The sequence below is a fragment of the Pseudorca crassidens genome, chromosome 16, assembly GCF_039906515.1.
Source record: "Pseudorca crassidens isolate mPseCra1 chromosome 16, mPseCra1.hap1, whole genome shotgun sequence".
Taxonomy (NCBI): domain Eukaryota; kingdom Metazoa; phylum Chordata; class Mammalia; order Artiodactyla; family Delphinidae; genus Pseudorca; species Pseudorca crassidens.
The window spans coordinates 61,925,332-61,942,713 of NC_090311.1; the positions used below are offsets into that span (position 1 = coordinate 61,925,332).

The 17,382-nt window shown below is 44.0% G+C and overlaps 1 long non-coding RNA gene across 1 annotated transcript; it reads left to right on the forward strand.

Annotated features, from left to right (window-relative positions):
- Positions 1-934: 934 nt before the first annotated feature.
- Positions 935-7,483, forward strand: LOC137209251 (uncharacterized). The gene is made up of 2 exons (XR_010935962.1): positions 935-2,216; positions 3,558-7,483. It is a non-coding gene; the product is annotated as an uncharacterized lncRNA (long non-coding RNA).
- The last annotated feature ends 9,899 nt before the right edge of the window (positions 7,484-17,382 follow it).

Consider the following 17,382-nt stretch of genomic DNA (forward strand, 5'->3'; position numbering starts at 1 on the left):
ATACTTCAATTTAAAAAAATGCTGAGAGAACCAAGCCATCACCTAGTACAGTGGCTCATAAGCATTTTTGACATTGATTTACAGTTTAAAAATCCCACACTTATATCATGACTCAGTACGTTCATACATATGTATAAGATGGAAACAAAAGTTTTGTTAAATAATACCCTTACCACATGTGAATCTCCCTGTTGTATTCTATTCTATTCTATTCATAAGAAATGTTGGTATTACCCACTGTGGTTGGCAGTTTCTGAAAAGGCTCGCAATGTTTCCAACCCCCTGATATTCATACGCTATGTAATCCCCTCCCTTTGAGTGTGGGCTGGACCAAATGACCTGCATCTAATGAACAGAAAACAGCAAACATGATGAGATGTCACTTCCAGGATTAGGTTAAGAAAGACTGCGACTTCTGTCTTGCTAGCACTCTCTCTTGCTGACACTCCCTCTTGCCCTCTTACTGGCTTGCTTAGATAAAGCAAGCTGCTATGTTGAGGGATGTGCTATGGAAAGGCCACATAGCAAAGAACAGAGGGAGGTTCTTGCCAACAACTTCTGAGGATTTGAGGTCTTAGTCCAACAGGATTAAGAGGATTCTGGGGCTTCCCCGGTGGTCTAGTGGGTAGGCCTCTGTGCTCCCAATGCAGGGAACCCGGGTTCAATCCCTGGTCGGGGAACTAGATCCTGCATGCCGCAACAAAGATCCTGCGTGCCGCAACAAAGATCCTGCGTGCCGCAACAAAGATCCTTCGTACCGCAACTAAGACCCAGCGCAGCGAAAATTAACTAATTAATTAATTAATTTTAAAAAAGAGGATTCTTCCCAGTCAAGCCTCCAGAGACAGTGAGAAACAGTGAGAGAATCAGAGCCCAGGGACCCAGCTAAGCCATGCCCAGATTCTTTTTTTTTTTTTTTTTTTATGCCCAGATTCTTGACCCATAGAAACCACGATACGATAAACGTTGTTTTAGCCACTAAATTTTGGGTAATTTGTTATGCATCAATAGATAACTAATACAGATACTAAATTGGCTTCTCAACCTGCTGATGAGTATTGACCTATAAATTTGAAAACACTGATTTAGTTCTAGATGCAAGTACTGTGCTGGGCATCAAAGAGAGATTCGAGGAGGAATAAGTCCCAGTCATTGCCTTTAAAGAGCTTTTAGTGTTTTTCGAGCATCTGAAAATTTAATAGGATGCATGTATTTCTGGGGCAGAGTTCAAAGACAGTAGAAGTAAATGAGAGGTTCACCCAGGCTGAGATAGTCCATTGTGATGAGCACAGAGATATCCTGGTTGGGGGGTCCTTATAGGGGAAAACACTGTCTTCACAGGAGGATCCAAAGGGATTTCTGTACCCAGAAAGGCTTGGAAGAGAGAGGATGTGCCCACGAAAAACTCTGCTCAGGGGAAGGATCAAAGCAGCCATATCTTATTTCCACTGTGGTTAGAGTCTGAGGATTACTCAGGAGGCTGGGAGTAGGGGAGGGGGGAGGATGACAAGGGCCATTGTAAGGAGTAAATGAGTAAATATGTGTAAAATGCTTAGAATGGTGCCTGATGCATACTAAGTGCTCTGTGTTGTTATTCCTGTTGTTTTGTTATAGCTGTCTGGTCCTGCCCCTAGCAGTGTTCATCAACAACTGGCAAATTACCAGAGCCAATGGTTTTCCTCAGTTCCTCCCCTCCTCACCTCCCTGCAGCACCTGGCTCTGCTGCCCAATCTCCATGGAGGCTCTCCAGACCCACACATTTTGGCAGCCCACTCTGCCCTCTCTGGCCGGCTGACTTCTCTTCTCTCACCCTCAGCGTCCACCTTCAGATGTTCCTCTAGTCTTCATCCTCAGACCTTGCCACTTCTCACTGTGCCCACCCCTCCCTGCTCTCTGAGGATCCTCCTCTCGCATGCTTTCAACCAGGGCTCTGACCTATGAAACTGTAGCCTTGACCTCCAGCCCTCTGGGTCTCCTGACCCCTACTTCCAAGACTTTGTTGGACGGCCCCAAACGGACATCCCCTTAACATCCTTCCCAACATCCCCTAAATCCTCCTCCTCTTTATTCACCCTAGACCAGCAAGTCCTCCTCGTACCTTTTTCTCTTTTTTTTTGGCTGCACTACGGGGCATGCAGGATCTTAGTTCCCCAACCAGGGATCGAAACTGTGCCCCCTGAAGTGGAAGTGCGGAGTCCTAACCACTGGACCGCCAGGTAAGTCCCCCTCCTGGTACTTTAATCCTGTGCAGGGCACAGCCTAGTCCCCCACACCTGACACCTCTCCCAAACACTTTCCTCCTTCATCCCTACATCACTTTCCAAGTGCTGCAGAGTCTATCTCAGAAGCATCTCTGAATCTGTTCTTTTTTTGTCCCCTTTACAACTTCCCTAAATTTGGCCCCGTCTTCCTCACACAGACCACCAAAAGGGCTTTTTCGTGGGTCCTTCCATGGTTTTGAGAATGAAAATATTGACTGCCATATCAGTAAACAAAGGATGTTGCAGCCATGAAGCCATTACAATACAGCCGCCCCGAGGGAACTCAGGATGGAGACAAAGGGGCTGCCCACTGCCAAGCCCATCTAGCAGTCAGCTGCTGCAGCCACCTCGACGGTTCACAGAAGGAAACTCAGGATGAGAAAACACAGGTTACCAGCCCCAGATAGCTGCTGTAGTGCTTATCAAAGGAATGATTTCAGTGAGCCCAGGCTCTTGCACCTTTCCATACATAGGAAAGTGCTAAATTCCTTAACTTGAGATATCTGGTTTTCTTTTATTAACAGTAATCTTTAATGTTCTGACTACCTGGTTTTATTGCAAAAACTTCCATATGTTCTGGCTTCCCTGCTTCCTCTTCAGAGCAGTCTCTCAGCATTATTTGAGATGCTGTCTCCTGGGTTTGAAGTCCTAAGAATGTCCACCGAATAAAACATAACTCTCAACTTTTAGGTACTGCATTTTTTTCAGTCGACAGTGCAGTGTTTATACGTGCCGGATATGGAGTTAGGCTACCTGAAATTGAATCCTAATTCTACCACTTAGTAGCTGCATGACCTTTGACAAGCTCTTTAACTTCTCCATGGCTTGGTTTCCTCATCTTTAAAATGGGGCTACTAACAGATGTGGGGTGTGTGTGTGTGTGTGTATGTGCGTGTGTGTGTGTATGTATGTAAGTATGTATGTATGTATGTAAAGACTGAATAGATAAAATAGGGTGCTTGGTGGAAAAAGTGACATTTTAGGTATAAACCATCATTGTTATTGTTATCATTATTGTTTCAAATAATCCCATGCTCTGTTCCTTCCTCCCATAATGCTTCCATAATCACACCACTCCCTTGCTCAAAGGCTTTCAGAGCTCTTCCATTATCTACTGTGGGAGACTGATGCAGTTATGGTCCCAATATGTTTACTCCTCCCTGTAATCACACCCTTGGTGCCCTTGGTGTCCGTATTGACTCCAGGCTTGGCCATGTTTTGGTTAATCGGATAATAGAAAATCTGTGCCACTAGCAGAGGCTTAAAAAGTGCTTTTGCTGTGTGTTTGCTTTTTAGCCTGGGCTGGCCCCCTGGGAGATAAGAGACCATGTGGAGCAGAGGCCCCTCAACCCACAGCCTGCCTACTGCCAGACACAGGAGTGAAGCTGTCCTAGACCAGCCAGCCTCAGCCAGGTGCCAGCTGACTGCAGAAACCAGCCAAGCCAGTTCAGATGGAACTGCCCAGGTGACCTACAGAATTGAGAGAAATAATACACATTTGTGGTTGTAAGCCACTAACTCTCAGGGAGGTTTGTTGCAAAGCAGGAGCTAACTGAAACACCCAGTAAATCGAAATCAAGTACCCCCTCATCATTCTGGCAGCAAAGGCTCTCACGGACAGCTCAGTGCATCCTTTCCTACTATTGCCACTGCTTCCTTACCCCCCACCCCAAGCCTCAGGAATGCTCTCTGTGCTCCCTGACTTCTAAGCCTTTGTTCAAGCTGAGTCCTCATCCGGGAATTGTCTTCTCTCCTCTTCTCCTTTCCCACTCTCACCCCCTTCTTGCTCCTCTCTGCCTATTGAAATGCAGCCCATCCTTTAAGATTTATTCAAGTTATCATTTTTTTCCTGCAGTTGGTGGGCACACTGGGAGCAGCCTGTCCTTGAAACTCTTTACTTGGTACCTGCTGAACTCAAATTTCTCTTTGTTTCAGTACAACAGTCTTTCCCAAGGAGCTGATTCTTAGAGCTCCAGGAGCACTGATGTGAGAGTTACTGACTTTTCAAATCTTGTTCAATCATTTTGAATTAACCAAGGCGCTGGTATGCTTTACAATCTCCCTAACACTTGCTAGACTCCTTTTATAACAAAGAGAACATCCCCAGAAGCAGGCCTTTAGCAGGCAACAATAATTTGCTATAATTTAATAACGTTGATTCATTTTAATTATATTTTTTAATGTTTTCCACTTTTATTGAGATATAATTGACTTAGTGTTTATTTTTAAGGTTACTTTCTATCTATGGCAAATGTTACTGGTTTCCATTTGCAGTAATGATACAAAGTTTCCTTTTAAAATAAACATTTAAAAAAATTGAAGTATAGTTGATTTACAATGTTGTGCTAGTTTCAGGTGTACAGCAAAATGATTCATATATATATATTCTTTTTCAGATCCTTTTCCATTATAGGTTATTATAAGATATTGAATATAGTTCCTGTTCTATACAGTAGGTCCTTGCTGTTTATCTATTTTATTTTATTTTCATTAATTTTTATTGGAGTATAGTTGCTTTAGTTGTGTTAGTTTCTGCCATACAGCAAAGTGAATCAGTTATACATATACATATATATACTCTTTCTTAGATTCCCTTCTCATTTAGGTCACCACAGAGCATTGGGTAGAGTTCCCTGTGCTATACAGTAGGTCCTTATTCGTTATCTATTTTATATATAGTAGTGTGTATATGTCAATCCCAATCTCCTAATTCATCCCACCCCCCACTTTCCCCTCTTGGTAACCGTAAGTTTGTTTCCTACATCTGTGACTCTATTTCTGCTTTGCAAATAAGTTCATCTGTACCATTTTTCTAGATTCCATATATAAGCGATATTATATGGTATTTGTCTTTCTCTCTCTGACTTACTTCACTCTGTATGACAGTCTCTAGGTCCATCCATGTTGCTGCAAATGGCATTATTTCATTCCTTTTTATGGCTGAGTAATATTCCACTGTATATATGTACCACATCTTCTTTATCCATTCATCTGTTGAAGGATATTTAGGTTGCTTCCATGTCCTGGCTTTTGTAAATAGTGCTGCAAAGAACATCAGGGTGCATGCATCCTTTCAAATTATGGTTTTTTCCAGAAGTATGCCCAGCAGTGGGATTGCTGGATCATATGGTAGCTCTATCTATTTTATATATAACAGTGTGTATCTGTTAATCCCAAACTCCTAATTTATCCCTCCCTCCCCCCCTTCCCCTTTGGTAACCATAATTTGTTTTCTAGGTCTGTGAGTCTATTTCCATTTTGTAAATAAGTTAATTTGTATCATTCGTTTAGATTCCACATATAAATGATATCATATGATATTTGTCTTTCTCTGTCTGACTTACTTCACTTAGTATGGTAATCTCTAGGTCCATCCATGTTGCTGCAAATGGCAGTATTTCATTCTTTTTATGGCTGAGTAGTATTCCATATGTATATACCACATCTTCTTTATCCGTTCATCTGTCAATGGACATTTAGGTTGCTTCCATGTCATGGCTATAAAATAAACATTCTTAAGTTAAAAAGTGAGTCAATTTAAAGGAAAAAGGAAGTAAGCTGTATCTTCCCCCCCCCCAAAAAAAAGTCCTGATTTGTAGTGTGTGCTGGTTTCCATGCTGTAAATTCTCTCACCATGCCTGTTTCCAATAACTTACAGGATGCCACTAAATGCAGAGTTGGAAAAAGATGTGCAGGACTTATATGGACACCCTGAGTCCATATAAGTGACTCAAGCTCACTGCTGGGTGGGGCTCAGATATAGCAAATATCCAGAAAGTGGTATGGCAATGGCTGAAGCTTGAGAAACACTTTATTATAGTTACTTTTTATATGAATCTTATTCCCCATGGCAAACTGCAAGCATCTTGAAGGAACTGACTGTTTCTTGATCATCTTTGCAAACCCTGTAGTATCTAGAGGGGGGCTCCAGGCTGAACTTTCTGGAAGAGGGGCTGGGGTGAACTGCTCTTCTGTTTAGGGTGGCAGTAACTTGGAGTGCCCTTGAGCTCCTGGCTATTGGTAACTTAGCTCCAGGCAGAGGTGTGGCCCCAGGTGGAGGACTCAGGGAGGCAAAGAATGATACATGGGGTCTGGCTCATCCATGTCCCTGAGACTTCATGTTTTATTTCTACCTAAATATACTTTCCCCTCAAGGGGTGTATGATAAGGGTAAATACGAGGAGAACGGAATAGAAAAGGAGAGATTGAAGGCCCTGTGTTAGTTTTGTAACAGAGTACCACAAACTGGGTAGCTTAGCAACAGTAGTTTACTATCGCACAGCTCTGGAGGCTCGAAGTCTGAAACTAGGTGTTAGCAGGGTTGACAAATTAAGGTGAGAGCCGTGAGGGAAGGATCTGTCCCAGCTCTCAACCCTTGGCTTGTAGATGGCCCTCTTCTCCCTGTGCCCCTTCACATTGTCTTCCCTTTATGTGTGTCTGTCTGTGACCAAATTTACCCCTTTTACAAGTATATCAGTCATATTGGATTAGGGTCTACGCTGTTGCCCTCATTTTAATTTGATTATCTCTATAAGGTCACAATCTGAGGCACTGGGGTTAAGATTCCAACATATCTTTTTGGGAGGACACACTTCAAACCACAGCAGGCCTGGAGATTGATTCTAGTAATTCTCTGATAGGAAGCGTTCCCCATCAGGGCTCTCAGTCATAGGAATTGAGCTGCGGGCTCTGTCCACAAGATGTGTCCCTTCCATAGGTGCCCTGAGAATTTATCCTGCTCAGTGGAGGGATAGACCTTCCAGGAAACAGCCAGATAAAAATTCTGTCGTCACACAAAATTGCTTCCTATCTGGCAGGCAGCTTGCAAGACAATCAGGCTTAACGGGGGCTGTGTTCGAGCCCTGAGTAACATCTAAGTCTCTCTCTGTTCACAGGTAGAGATGTTTGGTTCCAACCACGTGACCATGTTTGGACCAGGTCCCTAGGGGACCCAGTTCTCTAAAGATGCTCTGGATCCCTTCAGAGAAGGCTGTTTGGGGCCAGCTGAACTTCTTCCCAGGGAAGCCTTAGTGGGGTTTCCCCTCGCACAGGCCTGTATTCCTGACCTCATTTGCTATTCTGAAACTGAAGGTAGTAATGGATAGCTTATGAGTGAGGGCTAAAATTTTGCCAATTAATTGCATTGCATGAAGTCTGTAAACATTGTGATTGAAAATCTTAGCACTGTCAATAAATACTTACTAAGTACCCACTATGTGGTAGATATTGTGGGAATATTTTTGAGTACTGCAGTAGATTGCAAAACTAGCCCCAATTCTCTATCCATCCCTGTATCCGTGTTCCTTTCAATGTGACTTTGCTGCTCCTGCCATCAGGAGATGGAGTCTATTTCCCCACCCTTGAATCTGGGCATTGTTGTGACATGGTTTAGTCAATACAACTGTGGAAGTGACACAGTGCCAGTTTTGAGCCTAGGCCTTGAGAAACCTGCATCATTCCAGTCTCGCTCTTGGAAACCTGCAACTCCATGTGAACCAGCCTGGGCTAGACTGCTGGTGCATGAGTAACATGTGGCCCAGTTACCTCAGTTGACAGCCACCCCCAAGAAGTAGAGCCTCTGGCTGCCTAGCAACTACCCCAGAAGCATGAGAGGGTCCAGCTGAGACCAGAAGAACTGCCCAGCTGAGCCAAACCTAAAATCCTGACCCACAAAATCATGAACTAAATAAATATTTTTTAAAGCCATTTCTAAGTTTTGGGGTATTCTACTATGCAGGAAAAAAAAAAAAAAGTACTGACTGATACAAGCACTTACCACAGGCCAAGCTCTGGCTCTGGTCTATTTGAAATCAGGCAGGGTCTTGGGAGCAAAGACCTGTGCAGATGTGCCATATTAATGGGTGTGTTGCAGAAAGTGCTCTGGAGAGCACACACACCAGGAATAGAAGAGGTGGCATTTGAGTTGGGGAGGAGTCATGTCCATGTGGAGTAGGCGGGCCCAGGATGAAATTCCTGAGAGAGGAGACTGAGTGAGGTGAGGCATGAACATGGGAAATCCCAGGCTGGGGCCATCAGTGGTATTTATTGAGTGCTTACCTTGTGCATGGAAGCACTACACACGCTATGCCAGGTCTGCATAAGGCCTAGCAGGGGAGAGAAGACATCCATATTGCTGTAGCAGAAACTAGTTGAGGCACCCCCATTATGTTAACCCTTATTCAGCCCTTGTTCTTTCTGCCCATTCAACCGGTCTCCTATAGATCCCCCCTCACTTTCTTGCTTAATTGCACTCTGAAAATGACTGCCCTCTAGCTAAAGTTGTACTATGTACCTGATGTGTACTCCTCTAAGACAACACTGCCTAACACTCCTTTCCTCTGTGAGCATTCTTCATCCCATAAAGAAGGTCACATAACGATAACCTCAATGACCACCAGAAACCGCTCTGGAACCACCTGACGCCAGCCCTGATGATCTCAGTGTCTCCAGGAGGAAAGAAGTATGCAAGACTACATCAGTCCCAATCCTTATCTACAGCCCTATCTTCCACTCTGAAACTATAAGACGTCTTCCTATTTCCCAGGAACGGGGCCACAGCTTTGAGGGTGTTAGCCTGCTGTGGCCCCTTTTGCCTGGCAAAGTAACAAAACTACTCTTTTCTACTCCTCCAAAGCTCTGTCTCTGTATTTCTGTTCGGCACTGGTTTCGGCAACAATGTGTAGAAGTTGGCCAGAAACGTCAGGCTGGTTTTAAATGAAACAGAAGTAGCAGAGTCTGCTTTGTCCAGAGCAGTGAGGACCTTGGCTTGGGCAGAATGCGACTTGATTGATTTGTTATTTATACCTGGTACCTGGTATGCGTGTGGCAGGGATGGGGTGATGATGAGGTTGGGGAGAGGCCTTCATAGTCTTCCCGGGAAGGCACGAGGAGGCACAAAACATGGCTGCTTGCCGCCCACATCCCCCCACCCCCACCCCCTGCCCACCGTGAGTGGTAATCTCTTGAGGGCAGAGTCTGTCCTATTCACTTTGGTACACCCCATGACACAGGGCCTTGCATACACTAGGCATTCAGGGGTTTTGTTTGTTTGTTTGTTTTTTGCCTTAGGCATGGTCTTTATTCACTTGGACACTGTACAAATATAACAATTTCCTTTTGTTGCAAAAAGTATAAAGATAATCTTTATATAGGAATCCATTTGTTACTGCAAATCTTTCTAAATCTCTGCAAATGGCTCTAAATGAGGATAAATGAATACACAAGAGGGGTGCTGGAGATTGGTTCAAGATGGCAGAGGAGAAGGACGTGCTCTCACTACCTCTTGCAAGAGCACCAGAATCACAACCAACTGCTGAACAATCATTGACAGGAAGACACCGGAACTCACCAAAAAAGATACCCCACATCCAAAGACAAAGGAGAAGCCACAATGAGGTGGTAGGAGGGGCGCAATCACAATAAAATCAAATCCCATAAGTGCTGGGTGGGTGACTGGAGAACACCTATACCACAGAAGTCCAACCACTGGAGTGAAGCTTCTGAGCCCCACATCAGGCTTCCCAACCTGGGGGTCTGGCAATGGGAGGAGGAATTCCTAGAGAATCAGACTTTGAAGGCTAGTGGGATTTGATTGCAGGACTTTGACAGGACTGGGGGAAATAGAGACTCCACTCTTGGAGGACACACACAAAGTAGTGTGCACATTGGGACCCAGGGGAAGGAGCAGTGACCCCATAGGAGACTGAACCAGACCTATCGGCTAGTGTTGGAGGGTCTCCTGCAGAGGCGGGGGTGGCTGTGTCTCATTGTGAGGACAAGGACACTGGCAGCAGAAGTTCTGGGAAGTACTCCTTGGCGTGAGCCCTCCCAGAGTCCGCCATTAGCCCCACCAAAGAGCCCGGGTAGGCTCCAGGGTTGGGTCACCTCAGGCCAAACAACCAACAGGGAGGGAACCCAGCCCCACCCAACAGCAGAGAAGCGGATTAAATTTTTACTGGGCTCTGTCCACCAGAGCCATAGCCAGCTCTACCCACCACCAGTCCCTCCTATCAGGAAACTTGCACAAGCCTCTTAGATAGCCTCATCCACCAGAGGGCAGACAGCAGAAGCAAGAAGAACTACAATCCTGTAGCCTGTGGAACAAAAACCACATTCACAGAAAGACAGACAAGAGGAAAAGGCAGAGGGCTATGTACCAGATGAAGGAACAAGATAAAACCCCAGAAAAACAATTAAATGAAGTGGAGATAGGCAAGCTTCCAGAGAAGGAATTCAGAATAATAATAGTGAAGATGATCCAGGACCTCGGAAAAAGAATGGAGGCAAAGATCAAGATGATGCAAGAAATGTTTAACAAAGACCTAGAAGAATTAAAGAACAAACAAACAGAGATGAACAATACAATAACTGAAATGAAAAATACCGAAGAAGGAATCAATAGCAGAATAACTGAGGCAGAAGAACAGATAAGTGACCTGGAAGACAGAATGGTGGAATTCACTGCCGTGGAACAGAATAAAGAAAAAAGAATCAAAAGAAATGAAGACAGCCTAAGAGACCTCTGGGACAACATTAAATGCAACAACATTCGCATTATAAGGGTCCCAGAAGGAGAAGAGAGAGAGGACCTGACAAAAAATTTGAAGAGATTATAGTCAAAAACTTCCCTAACATGGGAAAGGAAATAGCCACCCAAGTCCAGGATGTGTAGAGAGTCCAATACAGGATAAACCCAAGGAGAAACATGCCGAGACACATAGTAATCAAATTGGCAAAAATTAAAGATAAAAATTATTGAAAGGAGCAAAGGAAAAAAGACAAATAACATACAAGGGAACTCCCATAAGGTTAACAGCTGATTTCTCAGCAGAAACTCTACAAGCCAGAAGGGAGTGGCTTGATATACTGAAAGTGATGAAAGGGAAGAACCTACAACCAAGATTACTCTACCCAGCATGGATCTCATTCAGATTCGATGGAGAAATCAAAAGCTTTACAGACAAGTAAAAGCTAAGAGAATTCAGCACCACCAAACCAGCTATACAACAAATGCTACAGGAACTTCTCTAAGTGGGAAACACAGAAAAGAAAAGAACCTATAAAAACAAACCCAAAACAATTAAGAAAATGGTAATAGGAACATACATATCGATAATTACCTTAAACATGGATGGATTCAATGCTCCAACCAAAAAACACAGGTTCGCTGAATGGATACAAAAACAAGACCCATATATATGCTGTCTACAAGAGACCCACTTCAGACCTAGGGACACATACACACTGAAAGTGAGGGGATGGAAAAAAATATTCCATGCAAATGGAAATCAAAAGAAAGCTGGAGTAGCAATACTCATATCAGATAAAATAGACTTTAGAATAAAGAATGTTACAAGAGACAAGGAAGGACACTACATAATGATCAAGGGATCAATCCAAGAAGAAGATATAACAATTATAAATATATATGCACCCAACATAGGAGCACCTCAATACATAAGGCAACTGTTAACAGCTCTAAAAGAGGAAATTGACAGTAACACAATAATAGTGGGGGACTTTAACACCTCACTTACATCAACGGACAGATCATCAAAACAGAAAATTAATAAGGAAACACAAGCTTTAAATGACACAATAGACCAGATAGATTTAATTGATATTCATAGGACATTCCATCCCAAAACAGCAGATTACACTTTCTTCTCAAGGGTACACAGAACATTCTCCAGGATACATCACATCTTGGGTCACAAATCAAGCCTCAGTAAATTTAAGAAAATTGAAATCATATCAAGCATCTTTTCTGACCACCACGCTATGAGATTAGAAATGAATTACAGGGAAAAAAACGTAAAAAACACAAACACATGGAGGCTAAACAGTACGTTACTAAATAACCAAGAGATCACTGAAGAAATCAGAGGAAATCGAAAAATACCTAGAGACAAATGACAATGAAAACACGACGATCCAAAACCTATGGGATGCAGCAAAAGCAGTTCTAAGAGGGGAGTTTATAGCAATACAAGCCTACCTCAAGAAACAAGAAAAATCTCAAATAAACAATCTAACCTTACACCTAAAGGAACTAGAGAAAGGAGAACAAACAAAACCCAAAGTTAGCAGAAGGAAAGAAATCATAAATATCAGAGCAGAAATAAATGAAATAGAAACAAAGAAAACAATAGCAAAGATCAATAAAACTAAAAGCTGGGTCTTTGAGAAGATAAACAAAATTGATAAACCATTAGTCAGACTCATCAAGAAAAAGAGGGAGAGTACTCAAATCAATAAAATTAGAAATGAAAAAGGAGAAGTTACAACAGACACCGCAGAAATACAAAGCATCCTAAGAGACTACTACAAGCAACTCTATGCCAATAAAATGGACAATCTGGAAGAAATGGACAAATTCTTAGAGAGGTATAACCTTCTGAGACTGAACCAAGAAGAAATAGAAAATAGGAACAGACCAATCACAAGTAATGAAATTGAAACTGTGATTAAAAATCTTCCAACAGGGCTTCCCTGGTGGCGCAGTAGTTGAGAGTCCGCCTGCTGATGCAGGGGACACGGGTTTATGCTCCGGTTTGGGAAGATCCCACATGCCGCGGAGCGGCTGGGCCCGTGAGCCATGGCCGCTGAGCCTGCGCGTCCGGATCCTGTGCTCTGCAACGGGAGAGGCCACAACGGTGAGAGGCCTGCATACTGCAAAAAAAAAAAAAAATCTTCCAACAAACAAAAGTCCAGGACCAGGGCTTCCCTGGTGGCGCAGTGGTTGAGAGTCTGCCTGCCGATGCAGGGGACACGGGTTCGTGCCCTGGTCCGGGAAGATCCCACATGCCGTGGAGCAGCTGGGCCCGTGAGCCGTGGCCGCTGGGCCTGCGCGTCCAGAGCCTGTGCTCCACGACGGGAGAGGCCACAACAGTGAGAGGCCCACGTACTGCAAAAAAAAAAAAAAAAAAAAAAGTCCAGGACCAGATGGCTTCACAGGTGAATTCTATCAAACATTTAGAGAAGAGCTAACACCCAGCCTTCTCAAACTCTTCCAAAATATTGCAGAGGAAGGAACACTCCGAAAACCATTCTATGAGGCGACCATCACCCTGATACCAAAACCAAAGATACTACAAAAAAAGAAAATTACAGACCGATATCACTGATGAACATAGATGCAAAACTCCTCAAGAAGATACTAGCAAACAGAATCCAACAACACATTAAAAGGATCACACACCATGATCAAGTGGGATTTATCCCAGGATTCTTCAATATACGCAAATCAATCAATGTGATACAGCATATTAACAAATTGAAGAATAAAAACCACATGATCATCTCAATAGATGCAGAAAAACCTTCTGACAAAATTCAACACCGATTTATGATAAAAACTCTCCAGAAAGTGGGCATAGAGGGAACCTACCTCAACATAATAAAGGCCATATATGACAAACCCACAGCAAACATCATTCTCAATGGTGAAAAACTGAAAGCATTTCCACTAAGATCAGGAAAAGACAAGGATGTCCACTCTCACCACAATTATTCAACATAGTTTTGGAAGTCCTAGCCATGGCAATCAGAGAAGAAAAAGAAATAAAAGGAATACAAATTGGAAAAGAAGAAGTAAAACTGTCACTGTTTGCAGATGACATGATACTATACATAGAGAATCCTAAAGATGCCACCAGAAAACTACTAGAGCTAATCAATGAATTTAGTAAAGTTGCAGGATACAAAATTAATGCAGAGAAATCTCTTGCGTTCCTATACACTAATGATGAAAAATCTGAAAGAGAAATTAAGGAAATACTCCCATTTACCCCTGCAACAAAAAGAATAAAATACCCAGGAATAAACCTACCTAGGGAAACAAAAGACCCGTATGCAGAAAACTATAAGACACTGATGAAAGAAATTAAAGATGATACAAACAGTTGGAGAGATACACCATGTTCTTGGATTGGAAGAATCAGTATTGTGAAAATGACTATACTACCCAAAGCAATCTACAGGTTCACTGTAATCCCTATCAAATTACCAATAACATTTTTAACAGAACTAGAACAAAAAATCTTAAAATTTGTATGGAGACACAAAAGACCCCGAATAGCCAAAGCAGTCTTGAGGGAAAAAAACGGAGCTGGAAGAATCAGACTCCCTGACTTCAGATTATATTACAAAGCTACAGTAATCAAGACAATATGGCTTCCGGGAAGATGGCGGAAGAGTAAGATGCGGAGATCACCTTCCTCCCCACAGATACACCAGAAATACATCTACGCGTGGAACAACTCCTACGGAGCACCTACTGAACGCTGGCAGAAGACCTCAGACCTCCCAAAAGGCAAGGAACCCCCCACGTACCTGGTTAGGGCAAAAGAAAAAACTAAACAGAGACAAAAGGATAGGGACGGGTCCTGCACCAGCGGGAGAGAGCTGTGAAGGAGGAAAAGTGTCCACACACTAGGAAGACCCTTCGCGGGTGGAGACTTCGGGAGGCGGAGTGGGGGAGCTTGGGAGCCGCGGAGGAGAGCACAGCAACAGGGGTGCGGAGGGCAAAGCGGACAGATTCCAGCGCAGAGGATCGGGCCGACCGGAACTCGCCAGCCGAGAGGCTTGTCTGCTCGCCCGCCGGGGCGGGCGGGACTGGGAGCTGAGGCTCCGGCTTTTGTCGGAGCGCCGGGAGAGGACTGAGGTTGGCGGCGTGAACACAGCCTGCAGGGCGTTAGTGCACCGCAGCTAGCCGGGAGAGAGTCCGGGGAAAAGTCTGGACCTGCCGAAGAGGCAAGAGACTTTTACGTCCCTCTTTGTTTCCTGGTGCACGAGGAGAGGGGATTAAGAACGCTGCTTGAGAGAGCTCCAGGGACGGGCGCTAGCCGCGGCTAGAAGTGCGGAGCCCAGAGACATACATGAGACGCTAGGGCCGCTGCTGCCGCCACCAGGAGGCCTGTGTGCGAACACAGGTCACTAGCCACACGCCCTTCCGGGGAGCCTGTGCAGCCCGCCACTGCCGGGGTCCCGGGATCCAGGGACAACTACCCCGGGAGAACGCACGGCGCGCATCAGGCTGCAACCTCTGCCGCCGCAGGCCCGCCCCACATTCCGTGACCCTCCCTACCCCCCGGCCTGAGTGAGCCAGAGCCTCCGAAACAGCGTCTCCTTTAACCCCGTCCTGTCTGAGCAAAGAACAGACGCTCTCCGGCGACCTACATGCACAGACGGGGCCAAATCCAAAGCTGAGCCCCTGGGAACTGTGAGAACAAAGAAGAGAAAGGGAAATCTCTCCCAGCAGCCTCAGAAGCAGCGGATTAAAGCTCCACAATCAACTTGATATACCCTGCATCTGTGGAATACCTGAATAGACAAGGAATCATCCCAAATTAAGGAGCCCTGTGGATGAAAGGCTCTTGGGGCTGCAGCCAGGAGTCAGTGCTGTGCCTCTGAGGTGGGAGAACCAACTTCAGGACACTGGTCCACAAGAGGCCTCCCAGCTGCACATAATATCAAACAGCAAAAATCTCCGAGAGATCGCCATCTCAACGCCAGCACCCAGCTTCACTCAACGACCAGCAAGCTACAGTGCTGGACATCCTATGCCAAACAACTAGCAAGACAGGAACACAACCCCACCCATTAGCAGAGAGGCTGCCCAAAATCATAATAAGTCTACAGACATCCCAAAACACATCACCAGACGTGGACCTGCCCACCAGAAAGGCAAGATCCAGCCTCATCCACCAGAACACAGGCCCTAGTCCCCTCCACCAGGAAGCCTACACAACCCACTGAACCAACCTTAGCCACTGGGGACAGACACAAAAAACAACAGGAACTACGAACCTTCAGCCTGCAAAAAAGGAGACCCCAAACACAGTAAGATAAGCAAAATGAAAAGACAGAAAAACACACCGCAGATGAAGGAGCAAGATAAAAACCCACCAGACCTAACAAATGAAGAGGAAATAGGCAGTCTACCTGAAAAAGAATTCAGAATAATGATAGTAAGGTTGATCCGAAATCTTGGAGATAGAATGGACAATAGAATGGACAAAATGCAAGAATCAGTTAACAAGGACCTAGAAGAACTAAAGATGAAACAAGCAATGATGAACAACACAATAAATGAAATTAAAAGTACTCTAGATGGGATCAATAGCAGAATAACTGAGGCAGAAGAACGGATAAGTGACCTGGAAGATAAAATAGTGGAAATAACTACTGCAGAGCAGAATAAAGAAAAAAGAATGAAAAGAACTGAGGACAGTCTCAGAGACCTCTGGGACAACATTAAACGCACCAACATTCGAATTATAGGGGTTCCAGAAGAAGAAGAGAAAAAGAAAGGGACTGAGAAAATATTTGAAGAGATTATAGTTGAAAACTTCCCTAATATGGGAAAGGAAATAGTTAATCAAGTCCAGGAAGCACAGAGAGTCCCATACAGGATAAATACAAGGAGAAATACGCCAAGACACATATTAATCAAACTGTCAAAAATTAAATACAAAGAAAACATATTAAAAGCAGCAAGGGAAAAACAACAAATAACACATAAGGGAATCCCCATAAGGTTAACAGCTGATCTCTCAGCAGAAACCCTACAAGCCAGAAGGGAGTGGCAGGACATACTGAAAGTGATGAAGGAGAAAAACCTGCAGCCAAGACTACTCTACCCAGCAAGGATCTCATTCAGATTTGATGGAGAAATTAAAACCTTTACAGACAAGCAAAAGCTGAGAGAGTTCAGCACCACCAAACCAGCTTTACAACAAATGCTAAAGGATCTTCTCTAGGCAAGAAACACAAGAGAAGGAAAAGACCTATAATAACGAACCCAAAACAATTTAGAAAATGGGAATAGGAACACACATATCGATAATTACCTTAAATGTAAATGGACTAAATGCTCCCACCAAAAGACACAGATTAGCTGAATGGATACAAAAACAAGACCCTTATATATGCTGTCTACAAGAGACCCACTTCAGACCTAGAGACACATACAGACTGAAAGTAAGGGGATGGAAAAAGATATTCCATGCAAATGCAAACCAAAAGAAAGCTGGAGTAGCAATTCTCATATCAGACAAAATAGACTTTAAAATAAAGACTATTACAAGGGACAAAGAAGGACACTACATAATGATCAAGG